The following is a 27,990-nucleotide window of genomic DNA, read 5'->3' as shown; positions in this document are numbered from 1 at the left end:
TTCTCGATGGGTGTTTGCTCTAATAAAATTGGTGCACTATATAGATCTTCATAAAACTTTATTCTCAGCAATGGCTATCTCTACCCTCGCCTTGGATTTATCATTAAAAAAAGGGGCATTTAATGCTAGCCTGGCTGGACAAAAAGGAGAAAGCAGATAGGGTAATTGTGCAGCTACACACGCCTGCAGGCTCCCTGGTGACTGCCCTCAGTGATATAGTAGACACACTAGCAAACCATTTTGAGAAAGTATATGCCTCCCGCACCACGTTCATGATTGAGGAAGCACGAGGCTGTATTAAGGATATCGCTATGCCACGGCTTACAACGAAGCAGCCAGCAACCTCACACAGTGGATCACCAACTGCGCAGATGACCTCGCACCACTGAAGACCCCTCCGAGCAGACACGGCAGCAAGAAAGCTTCCTGGTTCAACGACGATCTCAAGAACTCCAAGAAGAACTGCCGCACCCTCGAGAAAAACTAGGGAAAAGACCCGACTACAGACAACATGACCGCCCTCAAGCACGCCTCCCGCAAACACCACCTGCTGATCCACACCACCAAGAAGCCAGCATTCAAGGAACGACTAGACAACAACGCACAAACAGCAAGGAACTCTTCAGCATCGTCAAAGAGCTCTCCAAACCCAGCGCCGGAAACAACAACATCACCCCCTCACAAGACCTCTGCGACTCACTCGCCTCGTTCTTCCACAGCAAGATCGCCGACATACACAACAGCTTCGGCGCACAGAACACGCACCCAACCACCCAACCCACGCCCCCCTCCACCACCCTCCGCACCTGGACCCCGGTCAGCACCGAAGACACCATCCACACGATGAACACCATCCACTCCGGATCACCAACCGAGCCATGCCCCCACCACATCTTCAACAAGGACGACTCCGTCATCGCACCCCAACTCCAGGACATCATCAACTGCTCCTTCAACACTGTCACCTTCCCGGAGAGCTGGAAGCATGCCGAACTCAGCGCCCTCCTGAAGAAACCAACAGCAGACCCCACCGACCTCAAGAACTACCGACCCATCTCGCTCCTCCCTTTCCCTGCCAAAGTCATCGAGAAGACCGTCAACAGAAAGATTGCCGCCTTCCTCGAGACGAACGGATCCCTCGACCACTCGCAGTCCGGCTTCCGAGCCAACCACAGCACTGAGACCGCCCTCATCGCAGCCACTGATGATATCCAAGCCCTGCTCGACAACGGGGAAACAGCGGCCCTCATCCTCCTGGACCTCTCCGCAGCGTTCGATACGTCTGCCACCGCACCCTAATACAACGCCTCAGCAACATCAGAATCCAAGGAGCGGTACTGGAGTGGATCATCTCGTTCCTCGCCGGAAGAACCCAGAGAGTCCGCCTCCCCCCGTTCAGATTCGAGGTCACCGAAGTCATCTGCGGCGTACCACAAAGATCATCACTCAGCCCCACCCTCTTCAACATCTACATGAGCCCCCTTGCGGCCATCGCACGCCAACACAACCTCAACATCATCTCCTACGCCGACGACACCCAGCTGATCCTCTCCCTCACCAACGACCCAGCCACCGCCAGAACCAACCTACACGAAGGGATGAAAGACGTAGCCGAGTGGATGATGAACAGCCGTCCGAAACTGAACTCAGACAAGACAGAAGACCTCATCCTCGGATCAGCACCCTCTGCCTGGGACGACTCCTGGTGGCCCCCTGCCCTGGGCAGCGCACCCAAACCAACGGACCACGCACGCAACCTGTGCTTCATCCTGGACTCCTCCCTCTCGATCACCAGACAAGTCAACGCCGTCTCATCTTCATGCTTCAACATCCTACGCATGCTCTGAAAGATCTTCCGATGGATTCCCACCGAAACCAGGAAGACGGTCACCCAGGCACTCATCACCAGCCGACTGGACTACGGAAACACCCTCTACACCGGAACCACAGCCAAACTACAGAAAAGACTCCAACGCATCCAGAACTCTCCGCACGACTCATCCTGGGCATCCCCCGACACAGCCACATCTCCGGACACCTGAGAGACCTGCACTGGCTCCCTGTCAACAAGAGAATCATGTTCCGACTCCTCACGCATGCACACAAGGCCCTCCACGACCTGGGCCCCAAGTACCTCAACAACCGCCTGACCTTCTACACTGCCACCCGCCAGCTTCGATCGACCAGCCTCGCCCTCGCCGCCGGTCCACGCGTCCGAAGAGCCACCATGGGAGGAAGATCCTTCTCCTACCTGGCAGCTAAGACTTGGAACTCCCTCCCCATCCACCTCCGTCTGACCCAAGACCACCTCTCCTTCAGGAAGCAACTCAAGACCTGGCTGTTCGAGCAGTAGCGGATCCCCCTCCCGCAAGCGCCTTGAGACCATCCGGGTCAGTAGCACGCTATACAAATGTCGTGATTGATTGATTGATTGAAGGCGCCGCTTTTGAAAGCTGACTTTACAGTTGATGAAGTGCAGATGGCCATTGGCTCCCTGGCGTCTGGCAAGGCAGTAGGCCCAAATGGCTTTCCTGTCGAGCTATACAAACGCACCGCGCAGGTAACGCCACCCTTCCTCCTAAACATGTTCAATGACAGTCTTCAAGCTGGCGAGCTACCGCGTGACCAACGACTGGCTGCGATTGTGGCAATCCACGAGCCGGGCAAGCCACCGGAGGATTGCACCTCCTACCACCCAATCTCCTTAATTAACGTGGAGCAAAGGTATTGGCCAAGTTATTGGCGTTGCGAATGACCCCCCATCTTTCGTCCCTGATAGGTCCGGATCAGGCAGGAATCATGCCTCACCGCAGTATGGCGCTTAACCTGTGCAGACTGCACGCATTGTTAGCTAGGCGATCCTATCTTCAGGAGCCGGCGGTGATCCTTTCGCTTGACGCCAGTATGGCGTTCGACACGGTGGAATGGCCGTATCTGTTTGCAGCACTGCAGCACTTAGGGTTCGGTCCCAAATTCAGTGCCTGGACCTGTTTACTCTACAACAACCCAATGGCGCATGTTGTGGCCAATGGGCACATCTCAAGAGACTTCCTGCTTGCACGGGGTATGCGGCAGGGGTGTCCTTTATCCCCACTGTTATTCACGCTGATATTAGAGCCGCTTGCATCTTGGCTCCGGTGGGAGCCCTCTATCAGAGAGATCCGCTGGACTGATGCCTGGGAGGATCACATATCCTTGTATGCGGACGATGTATTATTATATCTAACCTCCCCAAGAAAATCCATCATTGTGCTACTGAATGTATGCGAGAAATTTGGCATAGTATCTGGATATAGGATAAATTGGTCCAAATCCGTTCTCTAAGTGCTGGCTGGACCGTCGCCGTTGTTGCCTCCGGACTGCCCACTGCGAGTTACCGATGAGGCCTTTAGGTACCTGGGCATATATGTGACGTCTGGCTCCACTGAGTTTTATACAAAGAATTTGAAGCCCCAATTAGACCGATTTAAACGTGATGTGGTGGTGTGGCGTAATCTCCCTCTCACCCTTCTGAGGAGGGCGACGCATTATAAAATGAATAACAGGTATTCCCAATGCACTCAAGAGTAAAACATAAATTCAGTAAATTGCAGGCAACAATAAACAGTATGCAAAGGTAAGAGAGGAATGTGGGAATCTCCAGAGGAAGAGTAATCCGATGGAGTCCTTTATTTAGTGAAACAGCCAGCCGACACGTGTTTCATCGCTATTGCGAATCCTCAGGGCTGAAAAAACAAATAAGTGACAATGGAGCATCTACTAGGCTCATTATTTACACAGAGATGCTACAAATTATATTGGAACAGATTCTCTCAGCTACCACTGTGTCAAACATTAATTTGTTTACATCATTGTGGTCTTGTGCAACCCAACACATTCGTGTCGTTAGTGCTCCTACCGCGTCATCTTAAGGGAGTGCTGGTGAACCCGTGAAATCGTGAGTCTAGGGAGGGATCTTTAGTCCTCTCTTTATAATTGACAGTGCGTATTATATCACTGCTATACACAAAAATTAATTCAAACTGGTTAATCGCAGGTGTTATTAATTGTGTCCGACTCACTCGTACCATGTGCAGGCTGTGATGACGCTAATAACATCCAATTGAAAAGGGATTGCACATACCTTAGTATGGCTATGTGAATACCAGAAGGTCTATTAACAAATGACAGAATGGGAGAAAAGACCCATCAATAAAATATCATGTGCGTCAAAACTATAGAAACAAGGAAAAAAACAAAGTCACATCAATCTAATATTATTGTGAGGCTCACCGCTCTGCTGGTGATAATTCCGACCCAGCCGGGCCCTTGACCATAGGTGAACGGATATGGGTATCTGGGCTGGTGACCTGTAGGGGTGCCATACGTATATAATTATATTGGAATCTAGGTTGGTGAAAGCAACCACAAGAAATTGAAGCCTAACGTATGTGTTTCTTAGGCTGAAATAGGTAGGAGCTCGATTGGAAACTGGTATAACCAAGTAGATTACTACACATCTCATATTTATCAGAGCCACCTGCATCATAGATACACAAAGAAAAAAGTCTCTGACCCAGATGGAGAAATTTAGATATTTCCAAATCCGGCACGCACTCCAGGCAGTCATACCAATAGGTACTTCCCTACAGGAGGCCACCCCATTGGAGGATAGACTTCTGACAGAGCACATGGTAAACAGGGCGACGTCCTTGACGTACCATAAGCTAGTCAACAACTTGCCTGATCCAACGCCCAAGCTGAGACAGACCTGGTCCAGGGAAGTGGGCGACTTTGAAGACTCGGAGTGGCAGGAAGCTCTGTCCTCACCCTGTGAGACGGCAATACCATCCAGACTTCGCTTAGTCAAACTCAAAGTGTTACATTGTACATATTACACTAGGACAACACTCCATGCAATGGGAGCAGCAACGCACAAATACTGCCTGCGTGGCTGTGAGGAGGAAGGCACGTTTTATCATACCATTTGGGACTGTTCTTGTGTCGCAGCATACTGGGCCAAAATAATGCGAACTATTTCCCAGGCCCTAGAAATCTCGGTCCGAGGCGATGTTTGTTAAATGTATGGGAACCAAATGATCTCAATCATCGAGAACAAGATTGGGCTATGCTTGGTATGATGATGGCAAAACGCAATATTGCTATGCTATGGGGATCAAGCACACTGCCTACGCTCCACAAATGGTGTAAGGATATGGATGAAGCGATGGTGGCGGAAAAGGCAGTTTCCTCAAAAGTGGGGAAAAGTGTGGGGGGCATGGAATAAGTTTAGGGGATACATCTGTGACCCGCCAGAAATTGACACAGACAATGATTCGTAATAGAGCTGTTGTGTCCTGGGGGCGGGAGGATGGGGTTGTAGATATGGGACTGTTAGTATGGCATGTGTAAGTGTAAACGTGTCCTATTACTCTAAGATCTGGATGCCAATGCAGAATATAATGACTTTTGATGTATGTATGATTGCCTTGATTTCTAAATTAATAAAAACTTTAAAAACTTTTTTTTTAAAAGAAAAAGGGGCATTTACTGCTTTCCAGAAAGCTGCATTATCTCGGCTTAAAGAAGCCTCACTCAAAGAGTCCCATGCCTCAATTTTCAAGGCACCCTTTCTCTTTTTTAAAGTTTCCTTATAAACCTTTCGCAATTCCCTGATTAGAGTCCGGTCCCTATCTGGGACATTTAAAGCGTGCTTATGGTTAGAATAGGCCTTAGTGCAGGCTGTATCAAACCAGCTTGCTTCTTTTTCTTTAGGGTTTTTTATTTCTACCCACAGGCTAGACTTAATTTGAGAGGCAATTATCTTAACATTTTTAATAATTGCAGAATTTTCTGATTTTTCATCCAAACAGACATTAATACTAAATTCACATTTCTTAATTAAGTTACTTAGGAAATCATCAGGAACTTTGTCCATTTTAGCAAGTACCGTTTTGTCTATTTAAGGCAACATTGCCCAGATACTGCCTAGATATACGATCTCTGTCTAGGTCATAATGGGGGTTTAAAACTTCAACACTTAGAGGGAAATGATCACTTAGTGGATTATCAACAGTTTGATAAAATTTCACCTACTCTCTATAACCAGTCGGTTTCAGTATGAAATCGATTGTCGAAAAAACTCCTCTACCATTAAATGTGGGGCGGAATGGGACCTCTTGTTGACACATTCTATTGGCAAAGCCCAAATCAAAAGAAAAAATAATGTCATTCAAGAGGTCCCCACATACAGTATGATCAAAATGCATTAAATTAGTTTCTTTATCCAACATTAAGCCACATATCCCCTGTTCTCCTCTCTTACACAATGAACAATTAAAATCGCCTCCCCAAATGACAACGGTCTCTTCAGTTTTACCTCCTAACAAACATTTAATGTCTATATTCAAGGTTTTCAGAATTAATTCAGTTTCTTCCCGCAGGAACATTATTATAAAAGTTAACGATAATCAAACAAAGCATTTTATCAATATGTATCCTAACCATATGATAAAATCTGTTATTCTGGGGTATCTCTATTTTTTCACATTTAAAAAGGTTCGATACATAAGTACACAGCCCCCCTTTAGCCCTGCCATGTACTGACCCTATTGCTGGCGAAAATATTGTTTTAAAACTGCACACATTATGTGCTTCTTCTACCCAGGTCTCTTGTAAACTAACTATATCATATTAATTTATAAGTTTCACCCAGGTTTGATTGGTCACCTTTGTTCTTAAACCTGTGACATTCCAGAACATGATCGACCAGTTACCCTTCTTCGTCATAATCTTCTCTTTATGAATACTGCCCAAACCATCTTCTACAACAGCAGTATTTCCATTTGTGGTATTTGTTACTTTGTTTTTTCCCAATAAAGCACCTATCTTTCCAGGGTTAAGTGATACAGGACTTACCCTTGGACCTACTAAATTGATTTTTATGCAAAATCATAGGGCCTCCTCGCTGTGTCTCAAAGGGAAAGAAATTTGATGGTGCAGAAACAGAGGGAGGGTAAAAGTAACTTAAATCAAAGTTTGAATACTACCCACTCCGCAATCACATATATATCGGACCACCCGTCTGTCCCTGAAATTACAATAACACAATCCCCAGCTAGGTCCTTTCTTCTATGACCCACCCAACTCACTCTACGAACGTTCAGAATTTCTCCATGTATATCGGGTCGGAGGGGTCTATTTTTATTTAACCAAAAGGTTACCTTATTTTTTAGTTCATAATAAGTTTCTGTTTTATCATTGCCCAACTCCGGAACCCCAGATAAAACAACTAGATAAGGGTAGGAATCCGGAGGAAGATCTATAAGTGGGAGGGTACTTTTTTGTTTATCAATATTTGATTTTTCCGTATCCGAAGGTATATTTTTTTCAACCTGTCCAACTTCCCCTGTTTCCTTTGCAACCCCTATGCCACTACCCCCTTGTCGTCCCCCCCTTTCAGGAACCATTATCCTACTTTCGGATGTTAAATCACCTTGCATGGATCCATTTAATAATTGAGGTGATATATTAGTTATAATCGGAGTAGGGAGTTGGGTGATTGTGCTTGTTGGTATTCCTATTGTGGTACTTTCTGCTACACTTTGAGTTAATTTAGTCTCCGATAGTTTTTCAGTATAGCAGAATTAGCTGTGGTTGTTTGTTCAAGTACTCCTAATCTTCCACTAATCCTTTTAGATCTCTCCATCAATGGTAGCATAAGAGACTTAATTAAATGTTCAATTTTCCCCATAAGACCCTCTACGCTTTGAGCCATAATCAGAGAGGGATCAACCGTTTTTACGGGGAATACCTTTGGTGAAGGAATAGAGGTCGGGGCAGGTGACATAATAGATACACCCAATGTCGGGGTTACTGCATTCTTGGTTGTTTTTGATGCTTTCGGTTTCTTTATACACCCACCCTTTTGTATACCCCCGCCGCGTTTCCTCTTTGAAATGGGTCCAGATCCTAAGGGTTGTTTTAACGATTGAATATTAGGATTAGTTCTAGATGTGGACCTAGTAGAGAAACGCGCCTCAAGAGCATCAGGTGTTTTATCTAAGGATAAGTCACTAGATAGAGCAGTAACACTTGTCTCTTTAGTCACCGATTGATTTAGTTGCTCCTGTGAGTGTTGATCATTACCATCTCCCAGATTGATATCAGAATTAGATATGTGTTTAATTACCTGTTCTGGAGAGATGGCTAATGCTAAACCCCCCAGCGATGATCGTTTCGAATACATGGATTTTAGATGCTCCAAGACTGATGTGGCCCTAGTTATAAATTAGTCCAATGTCCCGGTAACACTCCCACCTATCCCACCAGTCACTGCCTTGCTCCCTTTTCCTATACGTGCCGCCATAACCCCTATGTACTATGCTATATGTTGTTGCCAATAATTATTCCCCTCGCAAGGCAAACAAAACGTTCAATCGTTCAATTGTAATGATTAAATATAGAGTCTTACGAAGATGGCAATGTTCGGGGGGTATCCCAGCCCAGTCTCCTCCTGTCTCGGACGGGCTCAGACGGGCTCGCCCTTGGCCCGGGCTTTGCCTGGTGCACGCTTGCGAGCGTTCCACGCAGCGGAAGTGACGATGTTCTTTAATGGCCAACAGGCGATATGTGTTAGGTGTGGCGTGTCCTGTTGCCCCCTGGGACCTGGAGTCCCTCCACAGTTGGCTCTGATCCTCTCAATTCAGGGAAAAACAAAAGCGCGGTGGCTTCCACGAAGCGGGGGCGGCAAGCTGTTAAGTAGCTGCTGCTGTTGGCGAAATACGGCAGGTGTGGTGTGTCCTGTTGCCCCCTGGGACCTGGAGTCCCTCCACAGTTCGCCCTGGTCCTCTCAATTCAGGGCAAAATAACAGCGCGGCAGCTCCCGCAAAGCGGGAGCGGCAAGTTGTTAAGTAGCTGCTGCTGTGGGTGATATGCGGGAGGTGTGGCGTGTCCTGTTGCCCTCTGGGACCTGGAGTCCCTCCACAGTTCGCTCTGGGCCTCTCAATTCAGAGCAAAACAACAGCACGGCGGCTCCCCTTTCACCCATTTCCTTCCTCCGATGCCTACGTGAACAGGGTTGCCACAAGAATGATTTTCTACCGGTCCTAAAGCCCATATATTTAACCCTTACCTGTACATACTTCAAACAGCAGGTATGAATAGAAATTACTTTCAAATATGTTCTAGAGATGCATTAACAAAAGCTGACTGATAGTTTAAGTAAAGAAAGCAAGAAAGCAAGAAACGTCATGTTACAAATGAATGCATACTATTGTTTTAGAGTTCTATTTAGAATACCATTTGGGCCTTTGCAGATTCTAAAAAAAACACAAATGGCCGGTATTTTTCTGTTGGAAAGCCTAAGGTGGGGACTGTTCATTGTGATGCAATGTGTTTCTGTCTTTTATTGTGAGACCTGCAAGACACCCTGCTGTTCATTCGTGCAGGGACAGAGCTCACTTCACATCTAAGGGCACTTTAAATCAAATCGCTGAATTACTGAAACCCTTTAGGTTGATGGCTGTGAAACCCAGGCAGGGGTCCCCTCCCTTGGGCCTCACAGCACTGCACAACCATAAAAACAGAGTCTTTTAAGAGGCACTGCTGCAAGGCCCCTCTTTTATGATGACCGGCATGGGGCGCTGTGCAGCTGCCCACAATGCCCATGCCTAACCCCGGCACTGGAGAACTGTCATGCATCATGTATGGTTCTGTTTTAAATCAAAGATATGTATTAACTTAAAAGCAGGTGACATTTTTTAATATTTCGAACTTATTCTTATTTTTGGGCCACTATTGTCCAACTTTCTTGCTGCCTTATTTATTCAAGAGTGTATGCAAAATTCAGCCCGGCACACCTGCTTTTCTCAATTTTTCTCAGACTGTAATTTTGAGATATGAGCATGAACAAATCCTTTAATTGGTTTAAATATTTGTGACCGTGTTTGTGTGCATTCCCTGATATATTACAACTCTACCCAGCTTAATTGTATAAAAACAAGGAGAAAAAACAGTGTATTGAGGTGGTGCTTGTAGTACATGAAGGAAAAAGGTTTATAATAGAGCTACACTACCACTTATTTTGTTCTCTGCTCAACATACTCTACAGGACAGGTTTATGTTTCAGGCAAGAAAAGTGTTAACATGTTTCTACCAAGGCTTTATACTCCAAGCTTCCCCAGGCTGTTCCAACGTATCCCAGCTAACATTCCTGTTTCTGCAGATGTTCCTACTATTTCATTTTGCACCTCACCTATTTTGAGTTACGGTATGAGTCTCATATTTATCCGTAATTTTGAAAATCAGAGCTGTACACTCCATATGTCCTATATTCAATGCCACCTGAAGAGGGAGCGAGAGAATATTTTATCGGTCCAGCACACTTCCTCCCAGCACAGTACTTATTCACAGACTAGAGTAGTGTTCAAACGATATACTCAAAAAGAGGGGACACTTGCCCCAGAGCCACCAAGTATCACAGGTCCAGTAAATATGCTTTTCAAGAATAAATGACCCTCACCCACCAAGGGGGTACACTTCCTCATCGGGTCATGCTTCAGTTGGGTGGGGTGTGCAATATCTAATTAGCCATGAATTGAGCTCTTTATGAAGATTTTTTTTGTTGGTTTGGGAACTCCAGTCCATACGTCTCATCTATTGATCAGGACATTTTTGTATATCTAAAATGACCTGTGCCAGAGAGATCCAATTGGAATTTAATTAAACTTCTATTTCTTTGCCACTGTTAGATTAAAGTAAAACGTCTAACTTAATAGAAAATAACCCTCTAAAGAAGTTTAAGGGGTCGACATACTTCTTAAAACAACAGATCTTGGCAGCTCCACACGTTTCGCAAAGGTATAATACCTCTAATTACTTAATTCAAAAAATATACATTCATCAATTAGACATTCTCAAAGTTCATTTACTGGGAAAGAAATTATTTCTTTTTATATAACATTTCGTTTCTATGTTTTTCAGAAGTACAAGGCCACAATTCATATCACAACAGTATAAATGTACCAGTCCAGTTTGTCTTAATACCTAAGAGTACTTCACATACAAATACGTTCATAACAGACACCCATCTCTCTACACATGCTACCATATCTCATTCATACTATGATTTATCGCACTTCATTCACTCTACCTCACTCACACCAAGACACATTAAAAACATGACATTATCCCCAAACAAATCATGACTTGACATGCAAACTGCATTGCCTAATAGTTTACTCAGAACAGTCAAGTAGCCCAACTAAGCAAGGAAAATCGTTGCATTTATTTTATTTACCACTTAATAAAAACTTTTTTGATCCTCTTAACACACAGATGAATGCATCCATCATCTGTAGTCATTTACTCTGGTTTTAATCCAGGTTGTAGTTTTGGTGAACCATTGAAATACGGACCACCTTCTTCAGGGCGCTGTGAGAAGGGCATGGCAAAGGCAAATACCATAGCAGCCAAAGGAGGAGGTTGGGCCTGTTCAAAGATATGGAGAATGTCTAAAAACATGGAAAAGCTAACATTATATACAGAACAAAGGGAAGAAGTGCCGGCATCACCCTGCATTCAAGATTTAGTCTCAGTGTCACCCACATTATTTGCAAAAGACCATATCTATGCATATATATCATCTAGATTAGTGATGAAATCATGCCAAGAAACTGTGTAACAAGAGAAACCTTTGTCCCAGTGAATATATAAAGCTAAAAATAAGAAAGTACCAACATACTTATGTCAATATGTTCAGGTGGCAAATGGCATCATCCCCGGAATGGCCGGACAAAACCAGTCCGTGCTCCTTAGGAGCACACATGGGTACTCCCAGATAGGACTGGACCCTCTAATATATAGGAAGGAAACAGCACAATCAGATAACTCGAAAGATAAAAACGATTGCTTATAGTGCATAGAGCACACAACACTACCATACTTATCTAAGTACACAGGCATTTTCGCAAGTGTTTCTGAGGGGAGGAGCAGCAGCTTCGAGAAGCACTCAGGTGAGCTCAATGACCAGCTATTCAGCCATGGAGGCCAAAGTTCCTCCGCCAGACAGAGAAACAAAAGCTACAGGAGAAACAAAACCAACATATCAACTGTGCACTGCCAAGGCGTCATAGCTAGATACCATAAAACCGCTAGGCATCGGTGAAAAGGCAAGGAACTAAGGGGCATATGTATCAAGAAAGCGATTGCGAGTCCTTAATAGCGAATTCTAGCGATTCGGTATTAAGGACTTGCAAAAGGCAATGTATGTAGGATTCTCAATATTAATTGCGATTCCTACGTATTGCTTAATTGCGAATCGCAAATTGCTATTCGCAATTAAGGAATACCTTCCCATTTATTCCTATGGGCCTGGAGGCCCATAGGAATGAATGGGAAGACATTCTCAATTGCGAGTACCCAATAGGTACTCACAAATTGTGAATGCATTTTCAAGGGTGCAAGGGTGTCAAAAGGACACCCTGTTACACCCCTGAAATATGCATGAGTGCTCATGTGGCACACATACTTGCACCAAAGGGCATGTATATGTGCCACAAGGCACTTTGAAAAATGCTAAAAAGTGCATTTTCGTAGGAAATTGCACTTTAACACCAAAAGGCTTTTTCCCGGTCTCAAACAGGCCGATTTTGATGCCCCTAAAATACAGAAGGAGGAAACTGCTACGGTGGAAGATTCCTGTCAAACAAGACCGGAACTTCAGTCAGTGGGTATGTCCCACCAGAGTACTGTTAAAGTTGATTTCTCTCTCAGGAGAGTAAAGGGACCTACTGTCCTTGGTGGGTCTTATTAGCTAAAGCACATAGATGGCACACAGGAAAGCTAAGGAAAGGGACAAGCACAGCTGGACATTATATCATGCTCCCGATGTGTCTCAAAAACAGTCTATAAGATAAAAAGGTTCCCAAAAATATGATTCTGATCATTGGTGCAAGTTGTCTAAATTAGAAGTGACCACTTAATAGCTGGGCTAGAGGGAACTATATAAAGGAAGTAGATATAGCTCATCGCAGTAGTATAGTATTAACATCCTCTATGAGTGGAGTTGAAAGATCTTACTATCAAGGGTGGATTACATAAGCAAAGAAGCATCACAGGTGAACAGAGTATTGATAAATTAAAAAGGGATCGTAATACATGGTCTCCCACACCGATATATCACGAGAAATTCCATACAGAGGTGGGGTCCCCAGGAGAATAATAATGACCATCAGCATGCAGTATTAAAGATTGAATGGCCGCTTTAAATAGAAGGGTGGAGATACTATATAAATGTGCCATCTACAAGGGGCATGAACTTCGTGATACCTACCCTCTATCTAGGGTCGCTTACTTCTTACTTATTTCATCTATGTATTTAGCCCACTGTTGTACATTCTCATAAAAGGGGCTACTTCATTGTGTATGAATTTCTTCTCAGAGATGTCCATGCACAAATCTGCCACATTAGGGGCACAAGCGGCCCCCATGCTTACTCCTTTAGTTTGTTAGTAAAGTCTTCCATTGAATTCAAAGAAATTCTTCCCAAGAACAATGTCTATGCATTGCATGATAAAAACATGATGTTCATTTTCTCCTAATCTATCAAGTGTCATTGTCACTGCTTTCAGCGCCTGTTGTTGTGGTATGTGAGTATTAAGATCCTCAATATCCATTGTGACTAGTATCTCGGTTTGGGGGTCAAATTTGGTACCTTCCAATTTGGAGATCATATGACCCGTATTTTGATGTATGCTAGTAGGGCGCACTTCAGTGGTTTGAGAAATATGTCAATATATTTTGATAGGGGTTCCATAGCTGCTCTACTGGTAGATACAATGGGGCGTATGGGGAGTCGGGCGGGGAGGGGGGGGGGTCGGGTTTTTTTTATGAGTTTGGGGACACCATATATTAATGGTAGTCAAGTATATGGTTGATTTAAGAATTCTTGACCGCAGACGATTCCCTTGCAGGCAGCCTTTTCAGAGATGGTCAAGATTCGTTTTTCGATTTTCTTTTCTGGATTACCTCTGATTTTACAACAATGGTCGGGTACGTCGAGCATTTGTTTTGTTTTGTTTTGTTTTGCCATTCCCCTCCCTTGTCACATGATTTGACCATTACCTGTTGATTATCTCGTAATATCTGCAAAGCTGCATTTTCTTGAGCTGATAGACTATAATGGGACTTAGGTACAAACTTTAGCATCTGTTGAATCTTACAATTCACCGCTTTTTCAAATGTTTCAACTTCTGGTCCAAGTTGGTCATGGGTCGAGGTGAAACTAGGTTGGGGTTTCAGACCTGAGGTATGTAATTCTTGCCTTCCAGGTATATAGCATTCATCAAGTTCCAATAGCATAGACCCTGATATCGACTTCAGCGCTCTAACTAGTTAGTATCTAACTAGTGAGTCTCACAATCCAACTTATGTTGAACTATGGTTATGTGCTTAAGAGTTATTTTGTACTCAAACAAGAGTTCTTTGGGGACACACTGGAATGGAAGATCTGGTGACCTGGTGACCACCCTGACGCACCTTCATCTGGTGAATGCACTGGCCGTGTACCTACTGTCTTGGAATATCTCATACCCACTGACGTAATCAAAAACTCCTCTGTGTGTGTTTTGCGGCAACAGTACTATGTCAATAGACCTACCATTCAGGTCACAGATGAAGAGGAATCCTGAATTTTTCAGCAATCCTGCAGTACCAGGACACCTTTGTTGATAACAGTGAAGTCCATAAAAACCCATCACCATCAATCTTCCATTTGAAACCAATTACAAGCCAAACATTAAGTGAAAACCATACAAATTATATGGTGTGTAAGATTCTAGCGACAAATAGGTAATGCTAACAACAGTCTTGTCAGTTTATCTGTGGGTTAGCTCTATCTCTAGGCATCAGAACTGGCTTTATAGTTAACCACTTAATTCTAAGTAAATCACAAGGTAAGATATTATTTTGAGGTACATTTAGAAATCTGTATCGAGATTCAAATATTTCAATTTGCACAGTGCACCGTGCAGTGTTCGACAGAATCAGTGTCAGTTTAATGAATTTACATGCACTACAAGAGTGATTTGCTGCAGGACACAAATGTTTGTTAGTTTCTCCTACCAGAGAGGAAGCAAATGTGATGCTGGGGACTAAGCTGGTGTCAGTCCAAACTCCAGTAGTATGAAAACTGCACTGTTAATTTCTTTTGCTCTTATGAGGACTGGCCTGCCACAACTGTCCAGTGAGCAACATATTTTACAAAACGATCCAAAGCGTTTCAGGTGGCAGGGCCAGCTCCAGGTATGGGCGAGAAATGTAGCAGCTTTTCTCTCCACCTCACCTTGCCTTAACTAGCCTGAGCGAGGCCGTCAATGTTGACCTACTGTCTAGTCTCAGGTGATCAATACATTTAATCTTGTAGCTGTGCAGGTTTGGCTTTTGTTGCCTCCAGTGAAGCATTCTCATACTGTCCATGTTGAGCCATAAAAATTAAATATATTTTGTCAATCTACTATTGTGTTCATTTTCTGAATGTAACTTTAGTGCCTCTTAACCATCAGATAACATTGCTAGACTCTGTGCTGCTTATTTTTATACAACTTTTTCATACCTGCTGAGTAATCCATGACATTAGTAAAAATTCCACAGGTTGTATCAGGTTAGGCAATAAAATGTTTGTTTTCTAGGATGTTTAAGCCCATACATATATTGGTTAAAGCAAAATTACAAGTTCACGCATAGAAAGTGGTGTTGACCCAAACTCTTTATTGGCTAAACTTGGGATACATAACATGGGCTAAAAGGGAACCATGTGAAAATAAAATGTCAATGGAAGAATATAGTATTCCAGGAATATTATAGGCGGCAATGCTTAGCTCTTAAACCATGTGGCTCAACACACACCTAAATGCTGGTTCAATTTGAAACAGGTTTTCCCTTTAACTTTGATGAAAGAACATTTCACTCTAGCCCCAAGTGATCTTAAATTCTAATTACCTAATGTGCTTAGAATTTACCACTCCTTACTATAAAACGTTGATGCTCTAACTTACGGCTTGACCATTTGGGGATACAAAAAGGTCTCCAGCCTCCAAGTGGAGGTAAACAGGGCATGTAGAAAGCTTTTAGACCTCCCACCATAAAGCCCAAGTTTCATATTGGACTAGGAGCTTGGCTTGGAGTATTTTGAGGATTACATCAACCTTGCCCCATTGCAACTGTGATGCTCTATATGGAACAATCTTCAAGCCCTACCTAAAAAGGATCTCACTGAGGACTGTTTAACATGTAGCATAGGTCTCCAAATTCCATGGATGGCCAATGTCAAGCGGATGTGTTACTTACCAGGTAGGCAGAATTGGTCCCACAAGCCAGGAGTGCTGCGTTAAGATGACAGAATCAAGCTGAAGTATTTGTTTCTCAAAATAAGTCCGCAAGAAAGAGAACCAGGAGAATTAAGTCCTAGAATAAGGATTACATTCTAATCCAAACCACCCTAGGGCTCGAACCATATCTGAAGTTCGTGACTGTCACTTGGTACAGGGTCCTCTTAACTAGATTTAGGCTTGAATATATTAGATGACAGCTATGTTTCCTCCTTTGCAAATGTGAATCCTCTTCTATCCTTGTTTGCCCATGCAACGAAAGTTTCTATAGATTTTACTCTTGTTTTACAAGACTCTCTCTCAGGTGCTCAGGGATAACCAGTTGCAGACCCACCCTACTGCCCTTATAGTCACTGAGCTCACTGCTGACTTGTTTCAGTGTCGGCTCATTTCTTAAAAGCACTCTCCATGTTAGGAGTCATATCATCTTTTGATTTTTGATGTAACAAGGCCAGGATTTTAACGCACTGATTTAATAGCTATAAAATCAAGTATGATTTTATGTATTTGCTTTTATGATCATCTTTAATGTTCGAATAAAGCTATCTGATTTATTGATTGATTGAAAAACTTCCAACAGTCTAATGTGCTTAGAATGTACCACCATGTGTTATTAAAATATTTTATTCAGTACTGCCATGGCACTTACTTTGGTCGTCAAACCCTAGAAACTGTTACCCAATGTCTGGAGAATAATGCACCTACAAAATGCCTAATGTGCATCAAATTAGCCCAAATAAATTCCAGGAGAACCTGCAAGCCACCCAGTAAAATTGCCTTAACATCCTTTCAGATTTGAACATTGTTATTGCACTAATGTGCTTAAAATTGTACCACATTCAAAGCAATCCTTGGGAGCGAACCCCGACAATACCTGCATGGTATGTGGCACTAAATTTAATGTTAAAATCTACTTTATATTATGCTGCAATTGTGTCATCGAAGCCTTCCCATCTTGTGAACAAACTGTGTCTGCATAATCTGTGATTGAGGGCTGGATCACAAAACATTTTTGACTGCTGCTATTTCATATCCAGGTTGGTGAGGGAAGGTAATGCTTGCTCTAAACATCTTTTGCCATCATGTTATGAAAACCTGATTCAAAAGGTGGTGATGTGTGGCAAGAACTTTTATGCACATTGATTGTGTGGCATTTAGCTTGGGAGTGATCAGTTTTGTTGTTTTTTTGTGCTTTTTAGTTTTTGTACTGCGTCAATGTAATGTGCTATTGTTGGCTTTACTATGGTTGTTCTGTTCCATTCTTTTTTTTTTTTGCTGTTGTGCCCTTTTAAATTTTAATTGAGTTTTTACTTTACTTTGTGCATGTTGTTGCATTATGTTCTGTTGTTTACTTCAGGTATATTAACAAATGCTCCTACGTTTCCAACCAAAAGCTGTACATGCCTTTGAAGACCCCATGAGAAGCAAACAGGTGCCAATGTCTAAGGTGGTAAAACAGCACTGCCCCAGCTCTTCAACAAATTAGGTCACCAGTCAGCCCAACACTATAGCAGACACTGGGGCATATGTACATAGAGTTGGCAGAGTGAGGCGTTAGCCGTCATGGCTTAACACCTCGCTCCGCCACTTCAGAAACGCAAGCCTGCATCATATTTACAAAAATATGGTGCAGTCTTGTGTTTCCCTCTGCGCTGGCGCTACACTTAGTGTGCCAACGCAGGTGCAAGGGTGTCTGCGTCGCGGGGGAAGATTGTTTATGTGTAGGAAGTTGTCCCTTCCTGCACATCAACAATCTTTAAATGTTGTTTTGTCACTTATATATGTGCTGCTTAATGCAGCACACATTGAAGTTACAAAATTTCATTTTTTTCAGGTTGTTTATGTGCAGGAAGGGGCACCTTCCTACACATAAACAATCCAAGGCGTTATGGTTTTTCCATATATGCTGCACAAGGCAGCACATATGGAAAAAGCAAAAATGAAGGGAAATAAAGCATTTCTCCTTGTTTTGCCAAGTTAAGGCCTGGTCTTAATTTTGGTACTGCCTCCTATTTACAAAACCCTTGTAAATAGGGGGCAGCATCAAAATCAATGGGTGTTGCAGTGGAATGCCCCCTGCAACACCCACTGCCCACCCATTTCATGCTGAGCATAGCATAAAAGGGGAACTTATTTACAAGGCAGCATTAAGCCAAGTTAAGTGACTTTATGCTGCTTTGTAAATAAGGTGATGCCCCTATCGCCAAAGGAACTTTGGAAAAAGTGACGTTCTTGTGGCAATAGGGGCTTATATATAAATACCTCACTGTGTCTTAACTTAGCACTACAAGTGCTTACTTTATGGGACGCAGCAGACAACGTTGCAACTTTAAGACAGCAGCAGAACAATATGAGGTGACAAGATACTACAAAGTATTGGCGTTTGGAGTGGGTTTGTAGGTGGGCAAACTGTGCTCTCTTACATAACACCCTCGCACTAAATGAATTTGTGATGTACTGAAATCCCATATTACAATGCCTCTCATAAAATCTACATAAAAACATAGATAATGAAGACATAGTTTCCATGATGCTAGTGCTAACAAAAGCAATGGCATTCAATTAATCAGTCTTGAAAGGAAGAAAGGCTGAGTTGGCCCTGTTAGGATTTGAACTTGCAATGTACAACAAACTCATGCATGATAGTACTCAGAACATTACTCACCGAGCCACTGTTACTACTTTAAAAGCCCTCATTCATTCATTCAGTCAATTATTTCCTGCAGACAGTCTACCCCTCATGAAGAAAAGCAAATATAAATGAGGAAGCAGCACAATGCTTTATGGGACCTAAACACCAGCTCAGTCACCAAAAACATGAAGCAGCAACGCCACAGCCTCTGACACATTCACCAGCAAACTGTAACACCGCAAATTCAAACTTCACATCAAAACCGACTTCACTTTATGCAGAACCATTGTCTACAGACCACCTGAACCATGAATCTACTTCCCCAGTGCCATCACAGACTTCATTGTAACCTCATCTCAACCTCAGCGCTTGCATCCTACTTGGAGACCTGAACTTCCACCTCGAAGAATGCACAACCTCAACTCAGCAGCTCTACTAGAAAGCCTTGGAACCCGCGGCTTCATCCAATGAGCGATGAACCCATACACTGCCAGACACATCCTGGACCTGACCCCTACCCTCTTTTGATGTAATCTTAGTGAACAAGCCCGCATTACCTCAGCATAGCATGCCTTCATCAGATTAAGCATCCCCGGGCACATAGCCATAGACCATCTACCACCAGACCTGCCTGCCAGAACTGGAACAACCTCCCAGAGGAGTACTGGACCACCACTCTCTCCACACACCAGCCTGAACACATCACCATCCTGCTGGCACCTTTCAATAACTTCAACATCTGGAGCACCACCTGCACTGACACCATGTCCCACTCAAGAGAAGCAAAGCCACAAGATGCAGACTGGATCTCAGGATGATTAAATGTGCTGCAAACAACTGAGAGCAGATGAGGAATGAGCCAAGATATCATGGACAAAACATCTTCGAATTTCCCTAAGGCACTACCACCAACAGGCCAGAACACCAAGTGCACCATACTTGCAGAAAGTACTGGTGCTAGTACGGATAGTAGCAAAGAGATCTTCACCATTGTGAAATTCACCTCACAAGGGAGTTGCTTCAACAGCATCACTCCCACACAGGACCTCTGCAACAAGATCTTGGATTTTTTCTGCAGAAAGATAATCTCCATGTAGAGCATCTTTAACCCTTGACCGGACAGCACAGACTGTAGCAGGGTTTCCGTTCTCCCACAGAACTGTGCATAGAGATCTAGAACCTCAGTGAGTTAGGATGATCCAAAACTCATCTCAGTGTCAGAAATCCCCTTACCTAGCTAGCTACAGTGTCTCATGGTTCATTATGTAATGATCCATGTCTTAGACAAACCAGAACATGAACTTTAGAATACCTCAGGAATCGTGGAACACATGAACACTCTTTCGTTATATAATCATTTCAAACCAAAACTGAGAGTCAAAGAACACAAGTGCAAGTTTGAAATATTTATTATTCAATGCAAAGTTCTCAAACGCAGTATCTTGTATAATACCAAAATGCAGATTATAAAAATCAGAGTCAGCAGCATAGTCACTAATCCATAGTAAGCAAAAGGTGATAGCATTTTATAATGCAAAATCTATATAAATCTATATCACCTATATTTCGCGCACCCTATTTAGTATATTATTTTATATCTAAGAAGGTCTCATTCGGGCTTTAGCAGGGCGAACCCATACCTCTAAATGTCAGTAGGAGTAGATCACATCAACAGCTACCAGCTCTCTTCATGCGCAGCACCAAGTGTCTACGTTCATTCCGTGTAACTCTATCTTAAACCCGCGTAGAGCCAAAATGTTGGCATCAACATTATTTGTGTTATGTCTAATGTGGTGCGAGGATCAGGCCTCCCAGCAACCTTGTGTTAGGTTATTCTTAGAGTGTGCAGCTCTCAGTGTGCAGACAGTTGTACCAAGTGTACCAGGCAAAGCTGATAGCATAGAAATAACATATTATTCTCAAATAAATCACCTCACCGCTTCTAGGGTGAAAGCGACAACAACAAGTAGGTGTCGTGTGCAAAACTGAAGCCGAAGGAAAAACGGCTGTTTAAACATGTAATACACTCATGCTAACTTAACGCAATATATGTAACAAAGTATCTATATGACACCCCCCCATTGATCCGAGCACCGTCAATCATAAGGGAAAAGGCGATACTAAATCAGATACATAAAATGAAAGCAAAGTTCAATAATCTTGAGCTAAAATAAGCTAAAAAAATATTTATGAATGAACATGTATGAATGCCTACAGTGGCCTCAAATCTAAAAATAAAAACAAAACTTTCGAACCAAAAGTTATCCGCCAGGTCTCAAAAATATGCAATGTAGGACCAGGTCGCATTAATTCTAATGTCTGTAAGAGAAAAAACAAGGCACTTATCCGATATCCAAAGTCATGTGCCACATTGACGTTATTCTCAGCGACATCACATGATTGAACTCTCCATCATCTGAACATAGTCCATCCCTCCAATCCAGCAAGGGGAAAGTCATATTTCATAGCAATCCTCCCAGGCATCTCACGATTGGACAGTATATGCAAAGAAAGTTGCAACAGCCTCCAGTATGAAATCACTGCCATCATCCGAAAATAGTTCAGCAATCCAATTCAGCAATGGGAAAGAACATACGTGCTCCTCCAGCATCGGATCCTCCTGTAACGTCAGAGGACAACTCGGTGGGTTCACCAGATCGCTGTGTGTCAGAAAGGCATGCGCCGCTGCAGAGATCTCCCATTGGCCCAGTACTCCATTTATCGCTGCCAAGGCCATAACTCTTTGGCCAGAACAGATCAGCTCGTGAGCCACCACGGGACGCATTAGCTGATCAAAATCGACGTCAGGAGCAGTCCTCAAGCATAGGCACAAATCAATGGCCCAATCGAACTCGCAGCTCAGGCAGTGAAACACAGGTTGGACACACGTGAAGTCGGTGAACCGAAATGACAATCTATAAGCCGTGCTTAATGCTGCAAGCGGCAATGTTCCATAGTAATTGAGCATCCGATTACGGCACAGTGTCAGGAGGCGTTGAATGGCTTCTTGCGCAGGATGGGCATCCATGTTTTATGAAGAAAAACACCAACAAAATGCCAGCGGCTACAGCCAGTAACACAGGTAGTCCACCAAACAAACTCGAAAAAATAGAGTGGAAAAACGTGGGAATGATACCAAAAACTTTTTCAAATGTAGTCACGAGGCCACTGCTAACCAATTTAAAAAAATGTGCAAGCCCAGACGTGGAAGATGCATTAAAGATCTGATGCACCAGCTCACAGAAATGAAACGGCAAATCAGTATTTAAAAGCGCCTGCACCTCTGTGCGTGTGTTAGCTATGTGAAGGACATAATTTTCCCGGGCCGAACTCAGGGTCACTTGTTTTTGAGACAAAAGGGCCCTTATTCTGCTTAAACCATTGAACTTCGCTTCCAAGGTTGGAATCCGTGGCCAGATGGAGACATCTGAAGACCCATGCGTGGGTGGGTATAGAACATTCTTGCAACACACCACACGCTCTGATACAGTTACCACATAAGCCACACCAATTAATAACCCACAACATAACTCGTTGTTTAAAAGCGAATAACTACCATTAGTCAATAATGTAAATGTAGGAACTACTGCTGGAACTGGCGTGCCTTTTAAAACACATGCTAAATTCGGCCGGTCTTGATTACAAGAACCGTGTAACTGAATGTGTCTGCATATTAATGAATGGTCAGGTGACTGTGTGCATTCCTCACCATTAAGATTCACTTATTTTCCATCCTTCAGACATCTGTATGCGTATGGTAATGACCATGCCTCATGTAGGAATGCATTGCCTAGTGGTTCATATCGTCCTATAGCAATATACCGCATACAATTAGTAAATTTGTCTAAGGGAAATGGTAATGTAATTAATCCATGAATAAGCCATGTGGCAGTAGTGGTTTCAGCAACAGAGAAAGGTAACGATTCTAACTTTTCAATATGTAACATAGAAAATGACGCATCACGCATAGAAAGCATGCGTTGCTTTTCAGTCAGATTAAAAGGGGCGAAAAGGGACGAAATGTTCAATGAGTTCCATGGAACTCGTCCAGCCTTAAGTGTCTGTAGGGTCCATGCAAACTGCATTACAGAACGTAACTGATTTTGACCATGGTATAACGTGGACACTTCATCATGTACAATATCAACAACAGAAGAAACAATATTATCCAACGTGTAAATCCTGGAAGAAAGCATGTTAATACTGTTATCGACCACTGCAAGCACTTTTTCCAAATTTGCTTGATCAATAGCTCTCAGGCGTTTAGCAGCCTCAATCTGTGAAAATTTCCAAATCTCATTGTACACAGCATAAAGCCAGCGTTTAGATCTACCCCTAGCCGGGCCTTTTATAAAATCATTTAGCTCTATATTCTCATTCAACTGGGACAGATGCAGTTTAACTGCAGCCAAGGTGGAATGTTGTAACCAGTTCTGACACAATTTGCCTACTGAATAAGTAGTAACAGTGTGATCTGTTTCAAACCTGGGATCTGGTCTGATGTGTGTAAAACCTTCAGACAAACCCAAAAAACGACGTTGGCAAGAATCAGAGCTTCTTTGCCACAAAAGCCACCCCTCTGGAGCAAAACTGGAAATATTAAAGGAGGAATTGTGCAAAAGTGCTTGTATCCCACTGATGGACAATGTAGTGAAATTACTCCAACCTGAGTATTCTTCCAAATCAGGGATGGTAGGTGTATTTAATTTTTTAGATGTAGCCAATCCAAAACATGTTGTTTGGGAAATAGTAGAATTTAAAAACAACATGTGATTCGGGATGAGACATGCACGATGCAAAGCCTCAGTGCCTTGTACCTGCCAATCTTTGGTACCCCAAACCGATTTAAGGTCAATAGCCTCCTTCCATAACTCATAGCCATCTATAGCTAATTTGTCTAGAAAGGACTTCGAATACAGCAATTTTGTATCGGTAAGTCTAACTTTGGACATGAATTTCTGTTTCACTTTAAAATAAAACGACTCAGGATTTGACTGATTAAAATCTGTAAAATAAGAGTATTTTCCCAGAAAAGTACTTGAGCTCCCCTGTAAAGGAGCAGGACAATGTTCCCACTGTGTGTAATTCACCGGAACCCTCCTGGAACTTGTTTTGTGTAAGAAATGATTTCCATAATGTTGATAACAAAACAAATCACCATAATTGACAGAATCTAAGTACAAATCCTCAGCATCAAATGCCGCATAATATTTCAAATCAGAGAACAATGCTTCTACAGCCTGTAGATCCCAATCATCAGAACGAATATCTTGCTTAATCACATCTCCCATGTTTACTCTAAGCACATTAGGAACATTAATAACTTCTGTGGGACCATGTATCTGAAACCTAACCGCATCCCACACAATCCCATCAAGGACAGGCCAAGCAGTAATCTCTACTGTATTCAAGTCTCTTTTTAGTCTGTGTGCTGAATGTGAGGAGGAAAGAGGGGCCAATGTTCCATTAAGGTACCGAATTCCTGTTCTTTCTTTCACATAATGGCCATCGATCAGGCGGAAAAAATAAAACACAAAACCAATTGACATAAAAAGATAAAACGAAAATAGTATCAGCCAAACGTATGTCCAAGGTGGAATTAGAAAATGTTTTTTAAACAACGTGGCATATTTTGTAATAGTCGATGGTTTCTTTGAAAGTTCCGAATCAGAGTCAAAAGAGAATCTAGACTGGTTAGCCAAACGAGCTTGTAAATCAGACATAGATAAATCAGCAGGATCTGCATAGGTCAATTCATCAATGTTAGTAACAGGAATAGTATTTAAAAAAGGACTGGATATGGCAGGCATCTCGAGGGACACCTCCTGTTCTGCGCCAGATGTAATAGCCAGCACAGAGTGCCTCACCATGGAAGGACAGGATACAGCCGGTGTCATGCTATGAAGAATCGGCCACCCTGTGTGTCTTGACATTGTCAATAGAAATAAATCTGTTTTCTTTACGACCTGGAAGTGGTGGTAAAATGACTGTTCTTGTGCCCTTCACTCCAAGGACTCGAACCGGTGCTCGATATGAGGGACCAAACTCTTTCTTGTTATCGATCTTCTCTCGAACCAGTTCTCCAACTTGGGGTAGCCAGCCAACTACCGGGATCTGCAACGCATCATCCGACGTGGAGGGCAAGTGTTCCTTAGCAAGACTGTCTCTGGTCTTTTGTAGATTCTGTAAAACATTGCAATGTTCATCTACGTCAAAGGCCGCGGCCTGGGCCTGGCAGTCTGCACCATCGAGGTCAGGGACGTACATCTTGATACCAAAGAGCATTTCGTATGGGGTCCGCCCACCCAGAGACCTTCTAGGGAGATTATTAAGCGCACGCTGCACGCCATAGAGGTGGGTCAGCCAGTTTCTACCAGTGCCTATAACTCGGGCTGTCAAAGATTGCTTTAAGTCGCGGTTCATTCGTTCTACTACACTATTGCCCTCAGGCCTGTAGGGACTTGAAAACTTGACTTGGACTCCCAACGAAACCATAGCATCCTTATACGCCTTAGAGGCGAAAGCCGGACCCTGGTCCGAATGGAAAGTACCACAGGCAAAGATTCCCACAAAGACACGCAAATCTTTAATGACAGTCCGCGAATCAGCGCTTCGATGCGGCCATAACCACACAAAGCGTGTGCATGAGTCAACTGCTACTAAGATGTATTTATACGCAGTATCAGAGGAAAAAGGACCGCAGTGATCCAAATAAACGCAGCCAAGCGGTTTATTAGAGATGTACAACTGTGTCTGAGGCGGACGCGCAGCAGTAGAAGGCTTAATCTGCTGGCAAATGTCACACATAAGGACATAATCGCGCGTCTGTTTGTACGGTCCCCGCCACCAGAACCTTTGTTGTAGCTGAGTTACAGTGGCTGAGACGCCCGCATGCGCAGACGCCACACCTTCATGAGCCGCTGTAATCAGAGAAGTCCTGCGATCCGAGTTGGGAACTAGACGTTCACCAACTTCCGGAATTTTCACATAAGGAACCTTATCGGGACTTAAGTGGTATGTGTACTTCGAAGGGAACCCCGCAGGATATTTACCTCCCTTCTCCGTGGCAGCAACAGCCGCCAAGATGTCATCATCTATTTTGCTTTTGGACCTCGTGACTGCTGCAACCAAGTATTTTGATACCGCAGACTTCGCTGCCTCATCAGCAAGCGAATTACCAACAGCGTGGACCCCCACGCGCTGGTGGCCGAGAGTATGAATCACAAACACGAGCGGCAGTTTCTCTTTAAGTTCTGCCACTCGCACCCAGATCATTTTATGTTTTATTGTGCTACCTTTGGAATCACGAAAATCATTCTGAATCCAAAAAAATAAGTTCTCATTGTAAGACTGGACACAGTAGTAAGAATCACTTACGATTAAAGTCGTCACACTTGGATCGGCGTACTCCAATGCAAGCATCAGAGCACGAAGCTCAGCTAATTGTGCGGTGCAGTCCCCCAGCGTTTGCGTGTGCACGACACTGGACTTGAACTCATCGTTCACCATGGCACCGACCACAATGGCGCAAGCGGAAACGTAAGCATGTTTAGAGCCATGCGCAACCTGCGCCGAACCATCAGTGTAAATGATACAATGGAAATCCTCCAACGGCCGCATCGCTAAAGGAGCAGGATGAACAAACTCATACTGTAAATACTCCTGCGACCGTAAAGCGGCGTCAAAAATAAACGTGACATCCTGGGATGTCAAGGATGTAGCCCACTGAATCCACCGAGGGTGCAAAGCTTTAGAATTCGGTACACTGGCTTTCGTGACCGCCTCCAAGGCAGGACACGGGGTAACAACCAACATGCGCTTTCCCTGCGACAGGGCACGTTCCTTAAGAATCCCCATCTGCACAGCCGTTAAAACTTTCTCCACAGTGGAAAAACGCAGTTCAGCCGAAGTGTATAAGTGTGACTTGTAAGCAATAGGTACAGTATCCCCTTCATTAAAAGTCAGGTACGTGAAACCCACCGTCCCAGGGATAATTCTTATAACCAGGTTGGTCCGGTTATCACGAGTCTGTAAGTAGTCAGAAGCGAGCAAATCAGCCTGCAAGGACTGCAGAATGGCTGAATGCTCAGGCAGCCAGCATGATTTGGAAAAAGAGAGTTGTATCAAGGCATACAAAGGCTTGATATGCCGGGCATATTCCGGAATGTAAGTCCTCCCGAAATTTAAAAAACCCAGCAAAGACTGTAATTTTTTCAGCGTTGTCGGAGAGCGCAACTGCGCGCACTTCTCCAGGAACTGAGGAGCCAACCCCTTTCCTTCGTGGTTAAGTTCATAACCCAAAAACAACACTGTGTACTCCGCAATGTGTGATTTTGCAAAGTTAAACTTGTAACCCATGTCTGCAAAGTTACAAATTATGCTGTTCACTCGACACAGATGCTCCCAAAGTTCGTCGTCTGTGAGATAAATGTCATCCACATAAGAACAAGCAACTGGATCGAAGCTCTCCAAAAGAGAGACTATGCGGGCGGAAAACACTCCAGGACTATTCTTATAGCCCATTGGGAGTCGTTTAAACATTTTTTGTACGCCTCCGCACGTAAAACTGGTCCACTGGGAACTTAGACCATCTAATCTGTGTGCATAAAAACCATTGGAAATGTCAAGCGTGGTTTTGAACCGTTTACGCTCAAGACTATTCACTAGGGCAGAGCCGTGAGTATTCTGTACTGCACAGTTACGGCAATGCGAGTTCAAATGCCGGTAATCCAAAACCAGACGATATGAGCCGTCTGGCTTGTTAACAGTAAAAAGGGGATTATTCATTGGTGACACACACGTTTCAATTACACCTTGATATTCCAATTGTTCAAGGATAGCCGCGACAGAAGCTTTAGCTTCACGCCATATGGGATATTGAGGTTGTGGCTGCGGCTGTGACCGTAAAGGAATCTCATGGCTAGGGGACAATTTATCCCAGCCACACTGATTTCGGTACACAGCCGGCGCAAGTGCCAGAGCCCACTCTTC

At 43.6% G+C, this 27,990-nt stretch overlaps 1 protein-coding gene across 1 annotated transcript in view; it reads right to left on the bottom strand.

Moving 5' to 3' along the window:
- Positions 1–27,990, bottom strand: part of GPR39 (G protein-coupled receptor 39) — a 1,208,112-nt gene that overhangs the window by 569,998 nt on the left and 610,124 nt on the right. The gene's annotated exons all lie outside the window — the stretch shown is intronic.

This window comes from Lissotriton vulgaris, chromosome 2_1 (assembly GCF_964263255.1).
Source record: "Lissotriton vulgaris chromosome 2_1, aLisVul1.2, whole genome shotgun sequence".
Taxonomy (NCBI): Eukaryota; Metazoa; Chordata; class Amphibia; order Caudata; family Salamandridae; genus Lissotriton; species Lissotriton vulgaris.
The sequence above is the reverse complement of the archived record's forward strand: the minus strand, read 5'-3'. Positions and strand labels throughout refer to the sequence as shown.